Source organism: Halichoeres trimaculatus, unplaced genomic scaffold (assembly GCF_033239565.1).
Source record: "Halichoeres trimaculatus isolate MK-OKI-2021-1 unplaced genomic scaffold, fHalTri1.1 fHalTri1_scaffold_9, whole genome shotgun sequence".
Lineage (NCBI taxonomy): Eukaryota > Metazoa > Chordata > Actinopteri > Labriformes > Labridae > Halichoeres > Halichoeres trimaculatus.
This window is the reverse complement of record NW_027437188.1, coordinates 12,675,791-12,700,915: the sequence shown is the minus strand read 5'-3', so window position 1 is coordinate 12,700,915 and position 25,125 is coordinate 12,675,791. Positions and strand designations below refer to the sequence as shown.

The 25,125-nt window shown below is 40.1% G+C and overlaps 1 protein-coding gene across 2 annotated transcripts in view; it reads left to right on the top strand.

The window, feature by feature from the left end:
- The first annotated feature begins 20,900 nt into the window (after positions 1-20,900).
- LOC141797635 (seizure protein 6 homolog) overlaps positions 20,901-25,125 on the top strand; it is a 213,183-nt gene continuing 208,958 nt past the window's right edge. For both annotated transcript variants that reach the window (XM_074679207.1, XM_074679206.1), the window contains exon 1: positions 20,901-21,005. The gene's annotated coding sequence lies outside the window, so the exon portion shown is untranslated. The remainder of the gene's footprint in view (positions 21,006-25,125) is intronic.

The following is a 25,125-nucleotide window of genomic DNA, read 5'->3' as shown; positions in this document are numbered from 1 at the left end:
TGAATGACAAACCCTCTCTGAATTAGAGACCCATACTTCTGCCTGAACCATGCTGGAGATCACAAAATACCATCATGTGCTTAAACTTCTTTGATCTCCATGCTGGAGATCACAAAATACCATCATGTGCTTAAACTTCTTTGATCTCCATGCTGGAGATCACAAAATACCATCATTGTGCTTAAACTTCTTTTCTTTCTATTCTAATGCTGTATTTTTGATAATTTCAGCGGCATTTCAGTGATGGATTAAAAAGAATGATAAACTGAGTGGAGAAAAGGATGGTACAGAATATCTGGAAAGTATTCACTGCTCTTCACTTTTCCCAGGTTTTTTTTGTAACAGCCTCATTTTCAAATGTGTAAGACTCAAAAAACTATTGGATGGCTGATACGCGTGTCTTCTCATGTCTCGCAGCATTAATACACTTCACGTCTATTTGGGTTCAAAACACAAAAACATTTATTTTTAGTGTCACTAAAGGATCCACAGGCTCCAGTAAAACCAAAAATTCACATTTGCTACAAAACACAAACACAGTATAAAAACCATGTAACTCCACTACTGGCTATTGTTGAACTGAATTGCGCACAAGCCACACCCCCATCAGTTCCCTCCTAATGCCACAGTAACTCACACAAATCTCAAAATCTGCAGCCAAACACTACACCAAAATAAAATTATAGCTGTATCAACAAAACCCATTCCATTGACAGAAAAACAGCATTTTCAAATTCATGCAGAGTACAATATCAACATATTCATTGTTTAACCCCACTTAAATAACGACAACTTGTTTAATAAAAAATGGAAAGAATTAATAATAAATAATTTAATCTCTATAACTCAGCAGAAAATGAGGGATAGATGAATGCAGCAATGTACAAAGACAACCTGGATAAAAACCTGCTCCAGAACACTTCAAACCCCAGACTGGAGCAATGGTTCATCTTTCAGCAGGACAGTGACCCTAAGTACATGTCCAAGATATCAAAGAAGTGACCTCAGGCAACTCTTTGAATGTCTGTGAGTGACCCAGTCAGGCCAGAGCCCAGACTTGAACCAGATCGAACACCTCTGGAGAGATCTGAAAATGGCTGTGCACTGATGCTCCCCATCCAACTTGATGGAGCTGCAAAGAAAGCCAAAATATCCATAGTTTTTTTTAATGTTGTCACTGGATGTTGTGTGTACATTTAAAAGGAAAACATGAATCTATTTCATTCACAGGTCTAATCATCTGAGGACAATGATTGTCTTCAGGATATCAATGTTTACATTTCATATGAGTTCAGATATGGTAACAATAAATCATGTTCTTATTAATTTTGTGTCCTTATCTTGTTTAGATGTCAGCCAACAGGTGTGTACAAGTGCTATAGGTTTTTCTGCAGACAGCTTAATCTTTCTTTCTTTCTTTCTTTCTTTCTTTCTTTATTCTTTCTTTCTTTCTTTCTTTCTTTCTTTCTTTCTTTCTTTCTTTCTTTCTTTCTGTTTTTGTTAATTTTAATCCAAAGTTGATTCTTCCCATGCACAACACTTTTCCTCTGATGGGAGAGGAGAGGTTGAAGTGTTCACTCATTGATTTATTTCTCCTCTGGCTCTGCGGACAGCTGGAGCCTCAGTCTGAACAGTTCTCATTTGCAATCGATCAGCACTCAGATAGCTCATCCCCATCGACCTCTGCAGCGCCCTGACACAGAGGTAAGGTCGAGTCAACTCTGAAGACACACCTCCACCTGAACCCTGACTAACATCTGCTCTGCTTTCACTCTCATTTCTTTATCATTAGCATGTGACACAGTGACCCTCAAATCATCTCAGGTGACATTGTTCTTGTATTGATAAACCTAGACATAAGCATGTTGGTGGTGATTTGGAAACTGATGTTAAAAACAAAAATGTCAGTAGCAGCTTCAACCAGGCTAAAACTACACTTCAGAAACTAAAATCTAAAAAAGTAATGTCTGCATTGCTTAAAAAAAATCTCCAAATGCTGTAAGAAAAATGTACTTTACAAGTTTATTGAAATAAGAATCGAGACTTAACACAAAAAAAACTAAACAAGTGTTTTTTTTTATTTTCAATAACATTTCTGGGATCATTTTTGACTTTTTACATATTTAAATAACTTCTTTTTCTGGACTTGTCTGGGACACATGGCTCATATTAAGTCCTATGTTTGCTGAAAGTAAAACAGGTTTCACTTCTTGAAGTGTGTTATTTTTTTTAGTGGCATGAAAGGACAGGGGTCTCACTTCCAGATACATGCCTTTTCGTGTACCACAGTTAAAAATGAGATTAGCCAAAATTGGTTATTTCTTAACTTTCTGATTGGGTCAGACAGGACTGATTCATGGCACCACACTAGCCAACAGAGTTTATCAAAAGAGATGTGTTCTTCTCCTACTACAACAATTTTAGTTAAGATTTATTTTGCTGTGATGGTGGATACTGGAGCTGAACTGGGAGACAAAGGAGGTCAGAGCAGAAGAAAGCTAAACAGAAGTGATAGATCATGGGCTAAAACATGGGTTAAACTGTTTGTGCTAATGTTCATTTCAACCCACAGTCAGTAGTTATTCTGCAGTGGTCTGTTCAAACTTGAGAGTCCATCAATAAAATGAAGAGTGAGGTTACGTTCGCTCTGCTTGGTGAGGTTAGAGCTGGTAGATGAGCAGTGGTCGGACATAACCAAGTTTCACTAACGTTACATGTTATGGATGTGTACAGTTCTACAGTTCCACAGTTTCATTTAGCAGGTGTTTTTGTCCAAAGCAAGGTAAAACACAAACAATAATTTTGACAGAAAGGAAAACCTTAGTGCAAGAAAAGGCTACAAATTATTTGGCCGCAGGTGCTGCTGTTAAATGTAGTGACCTTTCATATTTGAAATGATACCGTACCAATGCCCAGTACCTGGCAATCAGTACTGGCACTCATTGGTGCCAATTTTCAGTACTCTTTGTGTTTATGTGGTAAAAGATATCAATTTGTTTAATTATAAAATATAAAAAATGTTTCAACTTAAAATATTTATTCTTCAGTATATAACCTTGTAATGCTGTGTTCATGTTCACCATGGAAAATCACCTACTCTTCCACTCCTTCACAGTCACAAGGATGCACTTATGTACCTAAACATGGTTCCACTTGATTTTACGTGAATTGGTACCTGGTACTTTTGACTGAATTTGGTCAGTACCCAAAAAGTACCTAATTTGGTACCCATCCCTGATTAAATGCAAGAAGATTTTTTTCCCCCCATGTTGTTTAATGAAGCCATGACTAACCAAAATAAATTGCTGCAACAATATAGTTCAACCTTAAACAACATTCAATAATCAGTGCTAGATATTCACTGAGAGCTGAGTCTAAGACCCTCTGACTCATTCTACCCCACGTGTCAGAGCACCAGGCTTTGAGCAACACTGAATTTAGTATTCTGCCTCCTGAAGGTGGTAGAATGCATTTGTCTCAATTTTAAAGGTTTCAGGAAACTATTTATCATGACACTGATATAGAGGTCTTTGAAACTCATGTATCAAATTTGATAAGTTCAGTTGTATGGGTTAAGATATATGCATTTAAAACATTCACGGCATCACATGAAGGGGTAATAAGAATGGACAGTGATGCTATGCTGGATGATTCTGATGTGGGCAGTGGCATGCACTGACTTTGCACTAGGCACTTAAGCATGTTCTTCAAGAATTGGGCCATGAGGGGGTGAGGGGGTGACTATTTTGATTTTCCAGTTTGTTTCATGTCCCATCCAGTTTTATGAGCTATACTGCAGACAGCCACCAGGTGGGGCTCAACAGGGTTTGGCATCACTCACGCAGGCCCTCACCGGATTATACTGAAATGCATTGTGGGTAAACATTGGTCTGGGTGGTAGACATTCTCTGTTCCCTCCTCAGGGGTCTGAGGACAGCCGGCCGAGCAGATGGATGTTAGGGCAGGACAGACCTGCAGAGGGTCAGCTGGTCAAACACCCCACTGTTCCACCATGTCACACATACCGGGTGTGAACCCCCCTTCTTCTCTCTCTTTCTCACACACACAAACACACACACACACACACACACACACACACACACACACAGCCTCCATCCTGCTCCATCACGCCACAGAACATTAACCTCACACACCGTCTCCATCCCCTCTGTGTGCGGCTCTTTCTTATTATCTGTTCGCATGTTTCAGCACATTTGGTCCACATTCAGAGGGTTTCTGGAGACTCTGCCTTTGTTCAGCTTTTTGGGTTTTTAAGACATGGCTTACACATGAAGTCAAAACAAAAAACTGCAGCTATGAACCAATGAATCAACCTTTGCACAATGTTTACAGCTCCTGATGATCTTCTTTGTATCTCTTTAGTGTTAAAAAAGTTGCATCCAATAAAATAAAAACAATAATGTAGCTTTGTGAACTGCCGCTGAATGTTTCATCCCTCAGAGATATAAAATATATTTGATAAATTTATAGTTAAAACCTTTCTTAGAAGTAGGAAGTTTAGAGCTACATGTTTTAACTACAGAAACACCATGACGCAGAGAGAAGCCTGGGTGGCCTTGTTTTATAACTGGTCAAAGTCATCCTAACACGGGCTGATGGCGGCGTTTTCTGCAAGAGAAACATCATTTTGCCGGATTGCTTCCAGGATCCCTGATGTCAGGGACGGTGGCGTGCTCGCTGAAAACGCCCTGACGCTGCATTTTCTTCCTGCTGCAGAGCCGAGCGGTGTTTTAGAGCCTGGCCGTTCATCATATTACATGCAGCTGAGGGACGGGGGCCGCTGGGGCCTCAGCAGTGAGCCTGCGCTGTGTGCACACAGGGAATAAACTTTCACGACCAGCAGATGGAGATTTCAGTGTCCCTGTAAGACTCCTCCATCGTAAACTCCACTCTGATGTCTCATTTTATCTCTCAGCAGCTCTGTGGACGCTCTGAAAAGGCTGTTTGACTCATTTCTGCTAATCAGATTAAAAATCAAAACCATGACTTCAGTGTGCTTGAAGATCACTGACACATCTCAGACAAAGGGAACACATGAAATATGTTTTTGCCTTTTGTGAGTCGTTAATGGATTCACAGATTATTTTGACTGATCCAAACATCTCTAATCCTTTGAAGGGCGCACAACCTTTGACACACAACACAACACATCTGCAGGAAACAGAGCACAAACTGTGATCTGGAGGCACATTAATGAGCCTTCTTCAGGTGTGTCAGGGTGGAAATATCAGAGGGAGACAAACAGGAGTCTGCTTTAAACAGAGCTGTCTGTCCCTCTGTTTTTCTGTGTGTGTGAGCTGTTTCGGGTTGAATTGATGAAAGCAGACAGGACGAATCACAGTGAGTTGCAGGGAGTCACACCGTTAAATACTCACTCTGCAAAATTACAACTCACATAACACATTACATAAACAGCACAGCCTTCGTACAGAGGTTGACACACTGATCTGATTCAAACATTTAAAAGAAAAACAGAGAATAAGAAAAAACAAGGTGATAGGATGGTAAAAATGGTGTCGCTGGTGTGGATGTTTTTCACTGTTTCAGAGAACAAAAGGAACATGCTGCAAGTATTCTGAGGGAGAAAAGTCTTCAAGTTTAAAACAAGAAACGTTGGTTTGATGCTTATAAGGAGAGAGGATATTAAGTTGAACATGAAAGGGTGCCATGGGCAGAGTATGACTGTGAACAGAAATGACTTTAAGGAACAGGAGGGGTTATTGTATTCAATCACCGGGCTCACCTTGGAAATCTGGTTTAAAGTAGTTTAAGAAACACAAATTAGAGAATGAGGCAAGATTTTGAGTTGGATGGCATATGACAGTAATTTCAAACCAAGGACTCAAAACCAAAAGTTTAAACAGTGAGCTAACAGAGGCATGACAATAATCATCCACTCATTGCTTTGTTTGATACATTTACCCAAAGCCTGTATGCAGCCATGATCACCTGGTGACACTGTGACGTATAACGCCTGAAATACACCAGATACCTTTGCAGTGTGACTCCATTGCAGTGCGTCTTGACTGTGTTTGTCAACTCACACCAGCTGCGTGTTCAGTCCAACAAGCTGCATGACTGACAGACAGCTGGAGTCACAGACCGAAGAGTTCTCACGCTTCCTGCTCCATTGATAAGTCTCTCTTCATTCATGTTGGGCTGTGAAACCTCACACCTGTTAACTCCTGGTTTGGCTCCACTCATTATGTCTGTTCGTCATTGTAGTCAGGCTAAAAGCAAACTGATTTCGGCACGGTTTGTTTTATGTTGAAAATCACCAAGTGTTTTTAGGTATTTTCTTGTCATGATTTCCTGTCCCGCTCAATCTTCCCTACACTGAATTTATGCGTCGCAGCCAAGCGGCAACCTCCGGTCTAAGAATATGAGACAATGAGGAAGTGCTGAAATCTGCTTTTTCTTGAGGGTCCGCTTGAGGCTGACTGTGGAAGTACCAGGAATCACATCCACACCAAGCCAAGAAAGGCCATTTTCAAAGCAGAAATTAATCTATTTACAGACTGGATCAAAAAACATCTCCTGTGTGAGTAGCCAATATTACTATCAGCACCCACTGTACGGGATGAATTTTTTTCTAACTAGGCTGTTCAGAGGATATGTAGATCGTGAGCTCACCCAATCAGAGCCACAGCTCAGGGTCACATGACCAACAGGCACTCTATAGTTGTATGCAAAGTCCTTGCCACGACCAATATGGCCACTAGCCAACGTGCTTCATTTTCCGTTGCAGAAACAGACGGGTGACGTCAGGGAGACTACGTCCATGTTTTATACAGTCTATGGTCGCAGCTCTGCGTCTGTCAAAATAGGATGGCTGTGTATCACCTGCAACGCGATGGACCAGCCACGCAGACGTACTGCAACAGAACAGATTCCATGTGAGTTAACACATTGACTTGAATGAAACCAATTCAATCTGCTTTCTGTAACTGAACACAGATGCACTGCAGATGCAATTGGTGTCTTTTAGCAGTAACTGTGTGTTGTTTGCATATATATGAGGTGAGATACTAACAAATGATATCTTTATCTATTTAAGTGAATAAACAGAAGAGATTGATCTGTACAATCCTGTATTTCACTCAAACCCTACATATGATGAATTGACTCTTTATCTAGCTGAAGTTCTGTGACAAGTTGAGAAGAAGCTCTTGTTTAGTGTGTTACAGAAACAATTAAAGCGTCTGAGCTGATTTGTGAAATCCAGCCTTGATTTAAAGTTTGACATTTCTGACATATGTTAATGTCACACTGAGTGACTGCCAGCCCTCTCCCCGTCTGTGTCTCTCCGCCTGAATAGATTATTTGGCAGAAAATCCAGCCCTGTGACATAAGCTTCATTTGAGAAAAGGTCATGCAAAAGAGATCGCTCTCCCAGAGATGTGAGCACCACTCCTCTGCTATTTACCTGGCATTTACTGCTGCCAATGTATTCCCAGTCATGTTTAAATATCAAGCACCTCTTGTAAATATTCATGCTGACTGGCCGTACCAACAGGACAAGAGTATTCTCAGGAACATCTGATGAATAACTGAAGCTTCATGAATAATGAAGAGCTGCTGTTGAGGGGGAGCAGGTAGCGGCGTTTGGCTCTTTGTTGCGGTGATGATGCGTAGCTTGGGTTACAGATGCCTCCGACCTGAAGAATAGTCTCTCCTCTTTGCCTCGGCTGTGCTAATGACTCCTTTTGACCGCTCGCTCCTGTGCATGAATCGCTGCAGGATTAGTTGCCTCGCTCTCCCCCGTGGCCTCGATTGCTGCCAGTTTTAATGGCTGCTCTTTGCTGGTCAGATAGATGTGGGCTCAGTGAGGGGGAACAGGATTACCTTTGCTCCAGGAGGCTGTTTATGGATAAAAGCTCAGACTGCTCTCTTCACTCTCTTTATCTCTGCGTACAGTAAAAGCATTCATCTCTCTGGGTCCTCAGTACCTCTATGCTTATCCTCACATGTGCAGGCCAACAATCAAACCTACACTCTCTGCCTCTTAGAAATTACATTTTGAACCCCGATTGCTGCAAATTCTGAGCCTTTACATCTGTTTCCTGGAAACAAAAGGAGTAAAATAACATCGGAAAAAGCTCAGTGAGTACCCGGGGCATGTTTTAGACCATAGTCTCAGCTGGGGGATGGTGAGACAGCTGTCGATATCCCTCCCTCAGGAGCCTGCAGACAAGCAGAGGGTCTCTAATGAATAAGATGTGGCTGCTCTCCCATCGGCCGAGAAATGGTTATGTTAGGAACACTGACAGGTTTGAACAGCACCCCTGCATGAGGATAAACTGAACAATGGAGGGTAAAGACAATTAAAGTCAGCTAATGTGTGAAGTGATATCTCTATATCCTAAAAAAAATTACAAGTGTGACAACACCTCTATCAAAGACTCAAAAGGTGATACTAAAGTGCCATGAAACTGTAGTTCCTTGAGTGTCCATTAGAGGGCTTTCCCAAAAAGAGCCCGAAGTCAAACTGTCCAGCTTAACAGCAGAACTAAACATGCTTAGAGCTTTTTTCTTTAAAGTAAAAATTGAATAAAAATCTGGTTTTGATTGTTGTTGGTAAACGTAAAGTCCCTCAAATACAGAGACTCAATCAGTGTGGTCTTATGAATCACAAATACAGACATTCTTAATCTTACTGTAAGGGAAGAGAGAGTACTCTTGTGTCTTCCAGACGAGCAACATGAAACATATTTTTGGCTAGTAACTAGAGACAAAAGTAAAGATAATGAACCTGCTGTTCCCAGAGTATCCTGTAGAGCAGGGGTAAGTAACCTTTTCTGTGACTTGAGCCACTTTTAAATACACTCAGACCCAAAGTGCCGGTACTTACTTTTTTTTGTAAAGTTATCGACGGATGATCCGAAAGTCTCCTTTAATGGTTTTCCTTGCTTAGTTGTGAGAAATGGTTTAATTCCTTCTGTTGCCTGGATTCTAGCAGAACAGAAAGTTTTGAATGTGTTGCTCTGTTTCACATCCTTTGCTAACTCTGTTTTCCTGTTTGGTCTCAAAAAGACGCTGTGTACTTCATCACCTAACATACCACACTTAGATAGCAAAGGGTGCATATTGCTCGATCTCTGGCACTAAATCCATACTCCCTTGTACAGATATGCTGGAAAGAACGACTGGAACTTGGTTTGTTTGCCTTGATAACACCACTAAATCTTATTTTTAAAAAAAAACTTTATTTAATCAGATAAAATAGGGTGCAATTGGAAGCTAGCAAACTGACCTCCTGAGAGACTTGCAGTGATGCACATGCAGGATGCAGTCTCACATTTTTAACATCATGATTTAAATGTATTAGTTAGAGTTTCTTTAATTTTTACGTAAGATTGTTTCTTGTGTGCTCAATTTCTTGTTAAGTGTTAAATACAATACAACACAATAGTTTTATTATTTATCTATCTCATTAATTCATTTATTTTGTCCTCTGCCTTATTGTAATTATTTTCCATGTGCCATCATAAATAACCTCCCATGCCAGCTATGGTGCCTGTGGCCTAGGTTGCCTCACCCTGATCCAGAGAGAGTGAGTCTGTCTCCAGCAAGGAGTCAGTCCCTATAGAGCTCCATGGTAAGATAAACTGCAGTTTCCTAAGTGTCCACTAGAGTCAGTCCATGTAATTTTCTCCTTTAAAAAAAAAAAAAAAAAAAAATCATTTTTGCAGCATGAGTTTGCTTCTTTTTTTCCTGGTATTAAACACTGGATGTGTTGGAGCTTCCTGGCCAACAGCAACAGTAAGAAGTCAGCGTGTGGCCTTGAGGATCTAACGGCCTTGTCTGAACTGTTTTCGAATTTCTACTTATAATACATGAAACCTTTTCATTTACCCATTCCTCTTTCTACAGTACTATCCTAATGTGCCTCTTTTTAAACTCTTTGTAATCTCCTCTCTGAGCCCTGCTGGGAGCTAACAGGTGTGCTTCTCCCTCCTCCTCCTGATATAGAGCTGAAACATGTAGATAAGATAATCTAACGCCTGGCCTGTGCAGCACGGCTCTGTGATAAAGTCATAGGACAAATGTAGGGATGATTGTGTAATGTATACTCTGAAAGTGTGATAGCTGCTGGCTGCTGGGAGCTGTGATATGCATTAAATGATAAAGGTTCTTTCTTAAGTCTCACAGTTCACTTCAGCTCTGTGTGTATCCAGCTCTATGGGTTATCTTTAAATTAAGAACAGACACTCATAGTTCCTGAGGAGATTTTGCTGAAATTGATCATTTTTTGACTTGTTTTCTTTAGGCTAATCGTGTGCTTTAGAGTTAAGCAACTTTTAGATAAGGCACTTTTTTTTTTTTTTTTTTTTTTAAATCTCAGGGTTTTAAAAAGTTTGAAAACTTTCAAACTGTTAACTTTTTAGGATGAAGTCTTTTTTGTCAAAAACAAACATTGTTTCCATCAGCCTCAAAGTGTTAGCTTGTTAGCATACAGCACTCAACTTTTTACGAACTTTATTGGTTTCCTGCCTACATACTGCTTCTTCTGCTATAGTAATTTGTGCAGGTCAAGCAGAACATCAGTCCTGAATAGATGGAACATCTCAAGGATCGAAGAGCAAAGAACCTTGGCTCCACATTGCTGAACTGTGTCTTCCTCTGGCCCAAGATGTCGGTTGATTTCAAAATATTTCTGATTAAACTTTATGACCTGTTTGGTACAAACTTTGACTGCCTCAGAAAGCGACTAATTAATGAAATCATTTTTGAAAACCTAAAGTGTTGTGGTGAACAGATGAGCAAAAACAGCAGCTCTTTTGCACAAAAACACTTTTCTCCTCAGCCGTACTGCTCACAGTCTAGGGTGATCTTCCATCCTCCTTTGCATAGACATGTCCTCCTTTTGGGTTGTAAAATTATGTCCAGAGGGATTTTATTAAATTCCCTAAAATGTCTGGGTTTTGTTCAGCTTATCTACGGACCATTAATATTTATACTAAAGATCTGCACTGGGCCACTGGCATTACTCTGATGTACCAACCTGTAAAGATGCTGAGCATGCACGCTGCCTGTGTCATGACAAAAACCCAGGCCACTCCCCATGTCTCAGATCAAAACAGAAAACATGCTCTGACTTCCTGCTTATTCTTTTCTTTATCATTGCTCCACTATTTGTATCCTCCATCAGCCCAAATAACACATGAATGGATGACCCCTCTTTTTTCTTTGTTTTAAAAAAAAAGAAAATATTCCTGACGGGTTCCTTTATTTTATTTTTCTTTTTTAACTAAGATTTTGAGGTATTATTTATATTTTCACATAAGAGAGATATATTGGAGGAATGGGCTACCTCTCTGTTTCTTTTTATCTTTGCATGTTGTGAGGCATTATTTGTATTCATGTTATGGAAAAGTTTTACTTCAACAAGAAAAGGAATGGCTTAAAACCATTATCTTAGCGTAATCTTCAAGTATCTTTGGGTATTTTTGCAGTATCTCCCAGAGACTGGGAATGGGGCCCTCTTTTGGGGTTTTAGAATAAAAACAAGGATAAAATAGAATACAGTAAAATAGAATACTGTAGAATGGAACATGCTTTATTGATCTCAGAAGGAAAATTCATAGTCACAGCAGCCAAAAAAAAAGTATGTAATAAAAATGAATGAATAAATAAATAAAAATCAATAATTGGTATAATATAATATATTAGATATAATCTAGAAATAAAAATAAGTCCATCAGAGACAACAGTTTATCCATAACTCTCCAGTCAGCCACCACCTCCACATGGTTCTTAACCAGTCTGTTCAGTCTCACTCTTCTGTATCCTGTCTTCTCACAGCAGGTGAAACCTTCTCAATGTGGCGTTTGTGTCCAGTGTCAGCTCTGTCAGTCAAGTTTCTGTGAATAGCTTGATGCTTCCCTGCTCTCTGGTATTCCCGCTGGTGCTGGGTTGGCACCGGCCACTAGCTTGTCCAGCTTATTGGAGATAGTTCTTACACAATGATAGATGGAAGGACAAGTTAAAATAGTCTCTTCTGAGCTCACACTGCAGTACCAGCATGTCATCTTAACTTCCTTCTCTCCAGGTTGCAGGGAACATGGGGCCTAGCACCCGTTAGCATTGACAAGCTACAGGCTGCAAATAGCTGAGATCTTGTGTGTAAACAATGTGATCATGGCTAGATGTAGGATCTCTAGACAAACACAGGAGCAAAACAAAGTAAATTAATAAATGAATAAAATAAATGAATAAAATAAATGAATAAATAACTAAATAATAATAATAATAATAATAATAATAATAATAATAATAATAATAATAATAGATAGATAGATTTTATTTGTAAATCTCATGTCATCCGCAGATCTCAAAGTACAACAGCAATCATAAAAACAGAGAAAAGAAATTGGAAAGGATAAATAATAAATAATAAATGAGTAAAACACCACTGTAGACATAACCGGTGTCTATGACCAACACATGAACAGTTTATTGACAAGTTGAACTAAATAACAATTCAACTGTGCTCAGTCAAAGTGAGACCGAACAAGTTTTAAGCTCTGCTCTTTGGATGCGAGTTTGTAAATAAGTGTGTTTCTGGGGGTCAAAGGTCAGAGGCTGAGCTGCAAAACAGACACAACGTTTAACTCTCAGCTAACTTAGCTGTAGGGCCAGAAAACATGCCAGACTGCAGAAGCGTCCCAAGGGTTGAATTCATGGGATAAGAAGCTTTGTTTTTTTTTTTGTTTTTTTTTTTGCCTCAACGCACTTTCCCTCTCTGTTAAACTCCTATTCTTCGTCATGTTAGCTCATTTAAAAGTGAAATGTCTTTCACCGCTGGATTCAGATTTCAGCACTCAGGGCCTGATGAGAATAAAAACCTGCTCTCCTCATGCATCATTATGCAGGTCACAGTGAAAACACTGCTCAGATCTGCAGCACATGAGGGAGAAACAACAGCTTCACTGGGATATGTTTTTGTGCGCTGCAAACATGACCCAAAGGACTTTCTGCCATGCAGGTCACACCTGGTCATGGCTCAGAGACGTCAAATCAGCTGACCTGTCCTCACGGAGGAGCAGCAGGCATGAGGAGGCATGAGGATGCATCTTTAATGAGCTCTTTTGAAAAAAAACCAAAAAACTGATTGCTCCTCATGTTTGGTACAAGGTGAACCAAGAGAACAGAGAAGACTCTCAGTCGATGTTTTTCACTTGAAAAGAAGAAATTAAAGAGTTTACATATCTGAAATAAAGCCAGAGTTTATGTTGGATTTCAGCTTAAATTTGAAGTTTCAACTGTAAAAAAAAAGAAGTTTTCAGTGTTTCTTTTAACAATCATGTTTTTTTCCTGTAGTATACGCTCTCTGTGTCCCATTAAACCTCACCCACTGAGGCAAAACAGCACTAAACTAGCTCTGTGTTCCTATTCATACCCCGAGCATACAGTGAAAAATAAACTGAGATTAGATGTTTGTCCCTAATTCCCCCATCCTGCAAACAGGTCTGCACATCCAGAATAACTTCAGGAGGAGCCACCGGGGCAATCCATCGTCCTCTGTGAAGGGAAATACATTCAGTCTGACTGCATGTCTAATAGAAGCAGCCTCACACTATTTCTTATGAAGACAAATAAGCCCCAGAGCCAGAGCAAAGGTGCAGAGGAGCCTCACTCCAGCAACACATCCAATAAAGCTGCTGCGCTCTGATCTGAGGGGAATAGATAGATTTGTCACTTTGCTGTGTGCAGCTTCTTCTAAATCCTGCTAATTACTGTCTCACACACTTCAGGCCGCCCGAGGAACACAGTAAACAAAGGAGGAACACAGCAGCTTCTGTTAGGCGGCCTGCAGTCTGTCTTAAGCCCTGAAGAGTCTCCTCTGGAGGTTATGGCATGGAGAGATAATTTGTATAAGTTTGATTCAGTACATTAAGAGGATTGAAGCTAAGCGGGGACATTCTGGATTACTACAATCAGCAGATTTGCTCCTAAAGCAACCTCTGCTGAAGTTTTATGAAAAGTCTTGGCTGTATGCTGAACTTATAATATTCAGTCATCTAATCAGTGAGATACAGTGTCATCTGCAGAAAAACGTCCTCACTCTCATGCACAGGCTGCAGAAATACACTCATGCACCATGAATGGTAGACAGAGGCACAGCTAGCTGCTAATCAGTGCTAATAGATACTGTTAGCATGTGACTGAGTATATAAAGTCTGTGTCAGCCTTCATGTTTGGTCTGTTAGTCCAGTAAAACTCGCACACAGACACATTATAAGGCCATGTCCACATGTAGCCAGGTATTTGGGAAACTTTTTGTAAGTTTTCACCTGCAATCCAAACTGCAGCTTTACATCACTAGAAACAATGTTTCCTGAAAACTCCGGCCAAAGTGAAGATTTTGGAAAACTCTGGTTTCACGGTTTCGTGTGGACGCCAGGAAACATAGTTTTTTGGGGATAATTTTGATTGGTTGGCATGGGTTTTACGTCTGGAAAACACAAATGCAAATATGAATATAATTCGTGCAAACTAGCATGAGGTTGTCTATGATTGTTATACAATAAACCTGTGAGTTGTTAAGGAGTTGGATGGCAGTGGGAAAGGAATGTAAACAGACTGATAACAGGAGCTTGAAAATTCACCCTCCTGCACAGTGTGCTAATAGAGAAATTAATGTTTCAGACTCAAGCTGTTTTTTTAAACATGCTGTAAATATGTTTCTAATGCTGTGAAGGTCTGTTTTTGTCTTGATGTATACATGGTGTCTGTTTTTTCTGCAGCTAGCCTCAAGTGGACCATCAGCAAACTGCAGCTTTTAGCACTTTCACTGTTTTCACACTAGATGGTTACCCTTGTCATTTCCTGCTCATGATTATTAAACACTTTGCTGTCAAATAAAAGTGTTACTCTGATCCTGAATATATTCAAAACTTTAGCTTCAAGGCAGTATGATTGCATTATTGTATTATATTTAGTTGTATATAAAAAAGTAACTTCTGTCTTTGCAAGCTTTAAAGGGGAACTCTAATTAACAGATTATACCATGTCATTAACAACATTTGGCAAAATCTTTCTAATCCAGTGTTTGTCTTAATTTTAGTAAAAATAAAATAATTCCACCAATGAGGTCTGAACTGTGTCCTTGTTTAGATTATTGTATTTTGATCAATTCTGGAGTCATTTATGTTTTTTAATAATCTTAAAATGAAACATTTTTTTCTAGACTTGTTAGCTTAAAACTCTCAGATTAAGTCTAATTAGACTGTTTATAATGAAAATACGATGTTAGCACCTAGATTTCTGTTTTTGCAGTGTGACCAGGTGTTACTTTTTGCCATTAAGCCAGCATCGGTACAGACTCATCTACGTGGCTCCAACTCACTGTCACTCCATATCTAGAGGTTTTGGACGACCCTCAAAGTGGGGGACGCTCCATGCCAACATGCAAATGTTTGAGATGTGTGCAGAAAGAAGGCTGAAATGCTAGATTTGGACAGTCTTGTGCATTTCTCACACAGGCCCTGCTCTGCTTCATTATCATCCTGTGGTTCAGTTTAATGTTGCTGAGCAGACAGTTGGAGTGTTTTTCACTGAGATGTATATCTGATTGTCTCTAATTAAAAAATGTGATCATTTGTGTGCACATTAAAACCACATTAATAGAATTCTTTATGTAAAACCGCAGCCTCTCAATCAGACTAACGTGAAGTTTCCACTGATGAGCGTTGATGAAGACTTTATATGAGAGGAAATCTGCAACATGGAGACTCTCACACTGTGGGGCTCTTTTTATTCATCCTTGAAGGAAAAGTTACTCTGACTTTGTTGGTTTGCTTGAAAATAAATAAATGAATAAATGAATAAACAAATAAATAAAAAAAGGTTTGCAGGCCTTGCAGACAAATTACAATCCTTGCATGCTGGAAAACTCTTTCTTGTTTGTTTTCATATACCTGTTCACCTGTCTCTGCTGCTGTCAAATAAAATCAGCTTTCCTGCTCCAGCAACCTTCTTCAAACATCTTCACTTTCTCTCTCGCACTATGTTTCTGTCAGAGGTGATGGCTTCATCCTCATTGACAAAAACCCTGAAGTTAAACTTTAAAGTAAATTGAGCTGAAGATAAAGAATAAATCATTTAACTGACTGATTAAACTCTGTCACTTTATCCGTCTCTCAGAGTCTCATTGTTTCCAGAGGCCTCAGTAATCCTTCTTCTAACTGTCACTGTCTTCCTGTCGAACCATTTTTTTATGAAATCACATGAAAATAAAACTTTCTCTCTGAGTCGTAGCAACAGCATTTTCTCTCCCCCTGTGTGTGTGTCAGCTAAATGAAGCTGCGTTTCAGGAGGAAATGAAGTGTTTGAAAGCAGAGGCAGTGAGTGACTCTCTGACTGACAGACTGAACAGGGGGAGGAAATGAAGCTGGAGGTGAGCAGGTTGGTTTAAACAGAGAGAAAGAGGTAAAAAGAGAAAGAGTGGGAGAGTGAATCTTTGAGGAAGTGAAGCCTGAAGCCTCGGTGCTCCTCCTCTGACCCACAGCCTGGAAAATAGAAACTGATGGTCAAAGATTTCCCTGCATATTAAGCCAGACCGGCCCCGGACAGACTTATAGGAGAGAATATTTAGTCTTTCACACTCTGAGCTGATTTTTCTTGTCCTTTTCAAACTGTTTTAGCTCTGAATATTTAATTAATAGTTTAGTGTAGTTATGGAGGAGCTACAGAAGCTAAACTCAGTCTGCTGTTTTGATACGGTGTGTAAGGGCTGTGTTGTACTCCTAAGGGCCTGATGTGTCATGTGTCCATCTGTTGACTTTAATAAGAACAATATCTGCTGTACTGGTGGATAAGAATCCTCCTCCCCTTCAGGGACTGTTTCTGTAACGCTGTCAGACTCTTAGATGATCAATCTGAGCCTGTGAGAGACAAGAACAGAAACTTTTAGCAGACTTAACTTGCACATTTTATCCCTAAAAGGATTATGATGAAGCGACAGGAAATGTGTAAAATTATTGTCCCGGCGTAAATATCAGAGTTTCCTGTTAGAGATCTGCAGACATGAGTTTAATTCATCATGTTTTCCCAATTTTTCAGTTGTTGCCGTCACCATGTGGTGTGGCTGTGAGTGTTTTAATGTATCTGATGTGTGAGATGTTCCTCTCCATCCTCAGCTCCTTGAATAAAAAATAAGCCTGTGGTGTCTGTGGTCATTCAGGCTGCAGACTGGGCCTTTAATGAGATGAGTAATGCCTCCGCATGACTTGCCTTTTCCATACCGAGTGTGGAATCTATGAATAGCCTCTCTGCCTGAGAGGCAAAGGTGCGTAAATCACAGCAAATAAGTCGAGGCGACTGGGCACTGTGTTTCAGTGTTGGAGACTTTCGCTGCATTGATGTAGTGACTCATCTCTCTTTCTCTCTCTGTCTTTCTGTGAGTGGAGCAGCGGCTCAAGGCCGGACGCTCATTGGAGGGATGTGGAGCACCTTGGCTGCTAAAGCCTCAGAGCTGGGAGCTGAGATCAGCCTCAGAGGCCTTCACGGGGATTTAAGGAGCCCGAGGCGCAGCAGCAGGATGACTCAAAACCAATAGATGTGAGAGACGGGCTGATGGAGGCCTGCTGATGCAACATCTCGTATTAAACCCACGTCGGCCCAGTGGAGGCGCGGCGGGAACAACAGGAAGAGACGATTCAGAGGAGGAGGCTCTGAGTTCATTCCATCAGCTGAGCTCTGCACTAAATAGTCCTTCAATAATCCCAAAGGTTTCATCTGCTCTCATGTTCGCGTGATTATGCAGACAGAGCTGTTTCCAGAGAGCAAACATGTTGATGAGCAGGTCACTGTATGGCTAATCTCAGTACAAGACTGATTTAAGAGCTTCATTTCCATTATGCTGGCTCCATATTTTCACTTTGGACAAGAATTCAAACCAACACTGAATGAATATGCAAAGACGGAGATAAAGAACAGAGCGTGCTGGGCGGTCTAATGACCTCTAGATAATGAAATCTTTACACAGTTATTTTTAAAGAAGGTTTGGAGGGTCTGAGTCATTAGATTACTCACTGATCTACAAGACTCCTCTCTCATCGACTGAAGGAAGCACTTAATCATTTGAAACAGAAATAAATTATGTCTTAAAAACATAATTATATGACATTGTGCTTCTCAAAAAAGAAATCAAACAAGGAAAAACAAATTTTCAAGTGTTCATCGTTGTATTCTTGTTCCCATAGTACATACAGGCTCATTCAAACAGGTTTCTGTTAGTATGAATAGAATTAATCTTCAATGACTTCTTCAATACATCAAGATTCATCCAGCCGGGTACATTTCAGGAAAGTTCCCTTAAAATTACTTGTGAATTGGGGCTCAGAAATATAAGAAGATTTCAGGTTTTTGTTGACATGAGCTAAAATAATTTTTTTTTTAAAGATTTTGCCAATAAAAAGTTTTAATTTTCACCAGTCATGGTTTTTGTTGTTCTGTGAAAGAAACCATTACGTGACACTGAAGATGAGGACTAGTCATAATGAGACAGCAGCAACTGGTGATGACTAATGACCGATGAATAATTTTACCATAGATGTTTTTTTCCGTTCTGTGAAAGAAACAATAAAAGTTCCACAGTCCTACAAACTGACAAATGTCATATATAAATGCTGCATCAGGCATTTTTGACAAATATTTATGCATACATTAATGACAGTTAGACACAGATAAAAAAATCCTGAAAATTCATTTATTCATGATGTCATTTGAAATAATGCATTAGACCTGTTCGGCTGCATGTCCACTTACAGTAAACTTAATATTTATGTATGTATATGACCAAGTAAAAATGTGATTCATATATGTTCCCAAAATTTCCCTGAAAATTCCAGTTATTTTCGAGAAGTTTCCAAATCTGAAAATTCATGGGATTTTGAAACCTTAAACCTGACTGCCTAATATTTCACTTTTAGATTAGATGTTCAGAAGCACGTTCTTTTTAGAATAACTGCGCAAGAAGTCCGCCAACCCCATGGACACATTTTTCTGAAAATAAAGTTTTTACTAATTGGGAACAACATGAAGCCAGTCCACAAAAAAAAAAAAAATAAATAAATAAATAAATAAATAAATAATAATAATAATAATAATAATAATAATAATAATAATAATAATAATAATAATAATAATAATAATAATAATAATAAAATAACTCACCAGAAACTACAGTACCTCACACAAGACCATAGGTGGTCTTTAAAAACTTTGAACCTGAGGCTCTGGTGGACACTTAGGGAACTGCAGTTCATTTTAACATGAAACTCAGTGGGGACTGACTCAGTGCTGGAGACAGACTCTACTGGACTCTCAGGGAACTGCAGCCTTGTGTGTGTTGTCTTCCTTTAAAGCCCTGGAGGCTGCCTCTTGCTTCAAACCCAAACTATTTTAGCTCTCTTAGCGTTTGGTCTTACTTCCTGCTGCAGACTGATGGACTCTATAAAAACAAGTTTATCTGATGTTTCCCCAGTGTCAGCTATTTTTGTCCCAAAACAAAGACTCATTTTTTATTTTGAATGTTATTTTCCTGACTCGTGAATGTTATATTTTCATTTTTATGAGGAGCTCCACTTTATCTGTTTGAAAAGAATTTAGAGGATTTATCAAGAAATGCATGAGAGGAGGTTTGCCCTACTTAAGTCTGATGCTTAGATACCTTTAATGTTATAACAGATAATTTTGTACTGTTAGTATAAAGTTTTATCATCTCATTGTAGAAATGCTGAGTATGTTAGATGTGCACATGGCGCGTACGAATCCAGATTCCAGCTTTGACTCATATAAGTCTGTCATTGGTGTAATGTCTGTGAAGGTTTGTGTTCTGTGTATAGCTCAGAATCAACACTGTTTGAGTTAACATTTCCTGAACTCTGCAAGGTTTGACTCCTCTGAACTTGCAAAAACAAAACATTGAACTAAGGCTTCTGAAACGAGGTTATCAAATTACCATGAGCGTGAGACTCCAAACACCAGATTGCGCTTGATGCAGATGTGGTCAGTCATTTGAAGCTCGGAGTTCAGGGTTAAAAGTTGTCTGTGATTTGTGAGCTGTGTAAGATATTTTAATCTCAGTAACAGCTCACTTTATGAGTTTTGAGCAGATTAAACTGTTTTTGCACGAAACCCAAAGGTGTATCTATTTTTCTCACCTCATTTATTTCAATTTGCAGAGGCTAAATGAGGCTAATTAATAGAAACTCCTCTCTGCAGGAAGCTGAACAGCTCAGCTGCACAAGCTCCATCCTACAAGATGTTCAGACAGGAAAATCAGTGCATCTTGGAAAAGGTGTTTCATAGTCCTGAATGTTGCTAATTGCTTCCTGTTTTCTGGTGTTAAATAATCCAGACACTGTCACTGATCAGGTGATTTGTTATGAGAGACTGAGCAGGAGCAGAGGTTTTTAAAATATTAACACATTTATGAGGCATTATCTTAGATACATCTGATAAACAAACACAATAACTTTCATCAAAAAAGAATTACTGTTAGTCGAAGGCTGTTCGATTAATTTTGCTTTGCTTTAACAAAGCAGACCTTCCTGTGGGGAGTTTTATTTCTTTCACCTTCATTTTATCAGAAATACTCCCAAAAACCTATTTTCCAAAGAGGTCTTTGTCAAGATGGATCTGATTAAAATTTTGCATTTAAGAAGAAAATGAATCAAAGAGCCCAAGTTGGTGAAACGTTTGACTTTACCTTTTATAAGTGTATGTCATTTGTTGCTATTTTACCTGAACTTCCTGTTTTATTTTGTATTTTCGTTCCCTGTGTGTCTGGTTTGGTTTTACTTCCTGTCCTTGTTTTTGGTGTCACTAATTAGTTTCACCTGTGTCCTCCCACACACCTGTGTCAATCAGTCCTCAGTTTCTCTGTGTTTCCTCTCTACTCAGTCAGTTTTATTTCTGCTCCCGTCATTGTTCCTCTGTGTTCCTGGGATTCTCTCCTTGATGGTCTGTTCGTGGTAAGTGTTTTTCTTTCTTTCTTATTCATTTATTCATTTTCTTAAAGGTCCCATATTATGCAAAAATCACTTTATAAAGTCTTTCAGTGAAATTTGTGGGTCTTTGGCTTTCCTCCCAGCCCACAAAATTTGATATTTAATGACAAAACCTGTACTTAGTAGTGCTTGTGAATGTAAAATCCTGACCTAAGACCAGCTGTTTGGATTTTGGGGATTTGCCCAGTATGTGATTGCCTTTTTTGACCAATCAGAAGCAAGTCTGACCTGACTGGTCCACTGTAGCAGATACCCGGAACCCTCTCCCAACTGCTGGAGAGAGGTGTGTGGCTGTTTTTGGCTGTAAACAGCCACATAGTTCCATGCACAAGCTTCCCATCTCGGAAGAAGATAAGACCAAGTGGCTAGAGTTCATTTATCAAGAAAATGTGCCAGCTACACCCAGTAAAACTGTGCATGTGTGTGCTAGTCACTTCACGGCCGACTGCTTTTCCAACTTTGGACAGTACAACAGAGGGCTAGCGAATAGACTGGTCCTGAATCCAGGCACATTACCAACCATCCACCAACAAACCTCAGACCCTGGAAATGTGAGTATTTTAAATGCTGTGTGCTGTGGAGCAGATGTAAGAGCTTTTCCTCAGTGTCCCCCCTGTCTCTGTGTTAGCTTCAGGATGCTAACTTTAGCTGTTGTTTTAGCCTGTAATGTTACAGTAACGAGCTTCGCTATTTTCTAAACATTGTGCACTCGGAGCTCGTGGCGCCACTCTCAGTGACGTGGAAGAGCAGGGCGGTATCACCGGTGACTCATTTACATATGAAGGTCACGCCCACTGAATCAGAGCATTCTGAACAGAGGGGCTATGAGAGCCTGGAAACAATGCTGCTGTGCTGGATTTACTGGCTTTCTGGACCAAAACATGTTACTACCATTTCATGAAGACACAAATGATCCATATTAAACTGCAGAAAAGGAGCATGATATGGGACCTTTAAAATGAATTCTTTAATTTATCTGCTGCTGGGCCATCCTCTATGTTTGTTGCCCAGAATCATGACATAGTAGACAAAGAAAAGACTAATAACTGCAACTACTAAAGCAGACACACAGGACACAGGGAGCAAGAAAATAAAAATCAAAGGGTCACAAGGAGCACAGAGGGGTGGTAGTGTCAGTGCAATGCAGAGTTTCACATACAGGGATTGCTATAATCCTCACTACCTCTGATGAATCTCCGATTTTACCGGAAGGATTCACATTTGTAGTTAAATCCCTTTACAAAAATCAGACTAAAGTGAGCAAAAATGACAAATTGCTTGTACCGACATAAAATCAGCGTTTAGCAGTAAACCCTGTGAACTGACTGAAATCCACTGAGTTTTGGTTGACAATCTGCAAACTGTCCAAATTATTGAGCTGAAGGTGAGCCTGTAGCTTTACACAAAGGTTTCACGCTGCTGAATGTTCAAATTCTGTTTGACTTCACTGTTGGAAACATAAAAAAATATAGCTGCATGCAGCAATGACGGGCCCTCGCCCCGCGTAAAATGGTCCATCTTGTGGTAAATTCCAAGCAGCCTAAGTGCAGCAAAATGTGCCTCAAGCAAGAGCTGTGTGTATGGATGAGGTTGTCGCCCAGCAAGCAAGCATACATGGTACATTGAAAGCATAGTTGATATGATAAGTGTACCATAGGGGGAGCAGCATTATCACTGTAATTCATGTCAACAGAAGTCAGGATTGGGAGTGACTTCATGTGTGTAAAATTGGGAGCAAATGTTAAAATGAATGTAATAATATTATCAAGCATTTCCAGTGGGTGGCGCTATTGCAGTAGCAGAGATTTGAGGTTATAGAAGAGTTGGGGGATGGACTTTCATGGTGTGTGTGAAGTTTGGAAGAAATTAGACCTTAAATGACTGAGTTAGTACTACGTCCTGCTGTGTTTTGACATTAGCGAGGGGAAGCTAGTGCCATAGACACACCCTTGACCTTGAGGACATGAGCTGATGTGTAATGCTTTATGAAGGCGTGACAGACATTTGCAAGTTAAATGAAAAAGAAAATGGCAAAAAATGAAGAGGCTATGAATCAGAGAGTAAAAGACATTACTTCCTGTTAACTGTAAGGGGCGCTGTAGTGTTAGATGAAAAGAAGTATATGGATGTGTTGGAGATGGGAGAGTTAACATATGTGTGCATTTTGGGCCTGATCCAACATTGTACAAGAGAGCTATTAAGATTTTCATGAAGTAGCAAAATGGTGAACTTTGGCGGCCATTTGTGGCCACGCCATACAAGATGATAAGAATTGTATTGTAAGTGTTCATCTTCAATGTGTGTAGTTTACACAAGGCAAGTTTGGAGTCCATCTTAGTCCAAACCTGGGAGTAGTTCATTGAAATACATAGCCTATAAACGTAATTTTAGCAATTTCAGGCCATTGCCATCAGGAGGCGTTGTAATTTCTGGGAGGAATAGGGACATGGCTGTGTCCAGGGCTTAACACTGAACATGTGTCTTGATTTTGGTGCAGATTGGACAAAGTTGAAAAATGCCGAACTTTGAGCCGCTGTCCTAGCCAAACGGAAAAAAATTCTGTAAATTTAGCTATGATTATTAATGTTCAATGTGTGTAGTATACACATGCCAAGTTTGGAGTTGCTGTGACAAAAGCCCTAGGACTAGTTCGTTCAAATGCGTAGGCTACAAATCGTGAAAATCCCATGTTTACGTGCTAATAGCGAAGTTCGTGTTGAGAATTCACGATAGTCATAAGAGACTTTTTTGTTCATGTGGGCATGCTTGTTATACCCACCAAATTTCAAGGCTGTAGCTGAAAGCAGACCAAGGGGCTGCAGTTTTAAGCCCCTAGGGGGCGCAAGGGGGGATGAATTTTTGCAGAGACAGTGGAATCATAAATTTTTCGCCGAGTTTGAATTTTGTGGCTAGGTCATTTCGCCTTTTTTTCAAGCCAAAGGCACGCAAAATGGCATTGTATTGGCAGAAACAAAGAAGAAGAAGAAGAAGAAGAAGAAGAAGAAGAATTAAAGCTGCGAGCAGCGTTGAACGGGCCTTCGCCCTGTGTGCGCCAGTCGGAGCGTGTCGCAGCCGCCACATGTGCTTGCCCAATCCCTGCCAATAGGAGCATGTCCCAGCTGCCGCATGTCCAAGCTGCCGCATGAGCAGCGAATTGTGGCTCAGCCACCGCCACATTAGCTGCAAAATGTGGCTCAGCCGAGAGCCATAGGTTTAGGCACGTTCCAACGGAGCATCTTGTTAGTCGTACATTTAGATGCTGTGGAGTGATCCAGAGGCTTCATTGATGTCCAGTGAGTTTACCTGTTTTATAAAGAACAAGCGTTGTGTAAAAAGATTCTTTCGATTTCACTAAGAAGCAGATACAGCTATAGCTGCGAAGCTTCTCCCTTGTCATTAACACTGACAGCCTGCATGTGTTGAGAGGAGTTTGCCCTGTTTAAAGTCTTACACCTGCAACTCAATGGGGTAAGGGTGTTTATGCAGTCTAGCAGTGCTGGTAATTGAGAGAACAGTGGTAAAACTCCTGGAAAAAACACCAGGTTGGTACAACAGGGTCACAGCTCATTTTCTTGTAAAGGAATGGAGGGTAGAATTTATGTTTAAATAAAGAAACAATTTTATGAAGCGCTATGTAGCACTAATGTAAGTGCAACCAATGATGGAAATGCACTGAAGCTGTGACACAGAGCCTCTGTGTTCATGGGCTCACAAGGTGTATGAGGATCAAATCTTGGTACTGAATGGCAGTCAGTGTCCCTCTGGTGAGCACATGGAGGGGTATGCAGCCCTCTGACAAAAAATGTTAACCCACAGCATTTATGATTCACTGTCAAACAGGTTCTGCAATCAATGTTGCAGACATCAGAATGTCTCCAAAGTGTTTGCATAACATTGCCTGCATGTCCCAGCTGCCGCATGAGCAACGAAATGTGGCTCAGCCAAAAGCCATAGGTGTAGGCATGAGAGTTGAGCCCAAAACTTATGATGCCCATAGCTTAAAGTAGCTGGACAGGCTGCAGATATGAGCCCCTGGGTGGCGCTATGGAGCATTAATATAAGTGCAACCAGTGATAAAAATGCA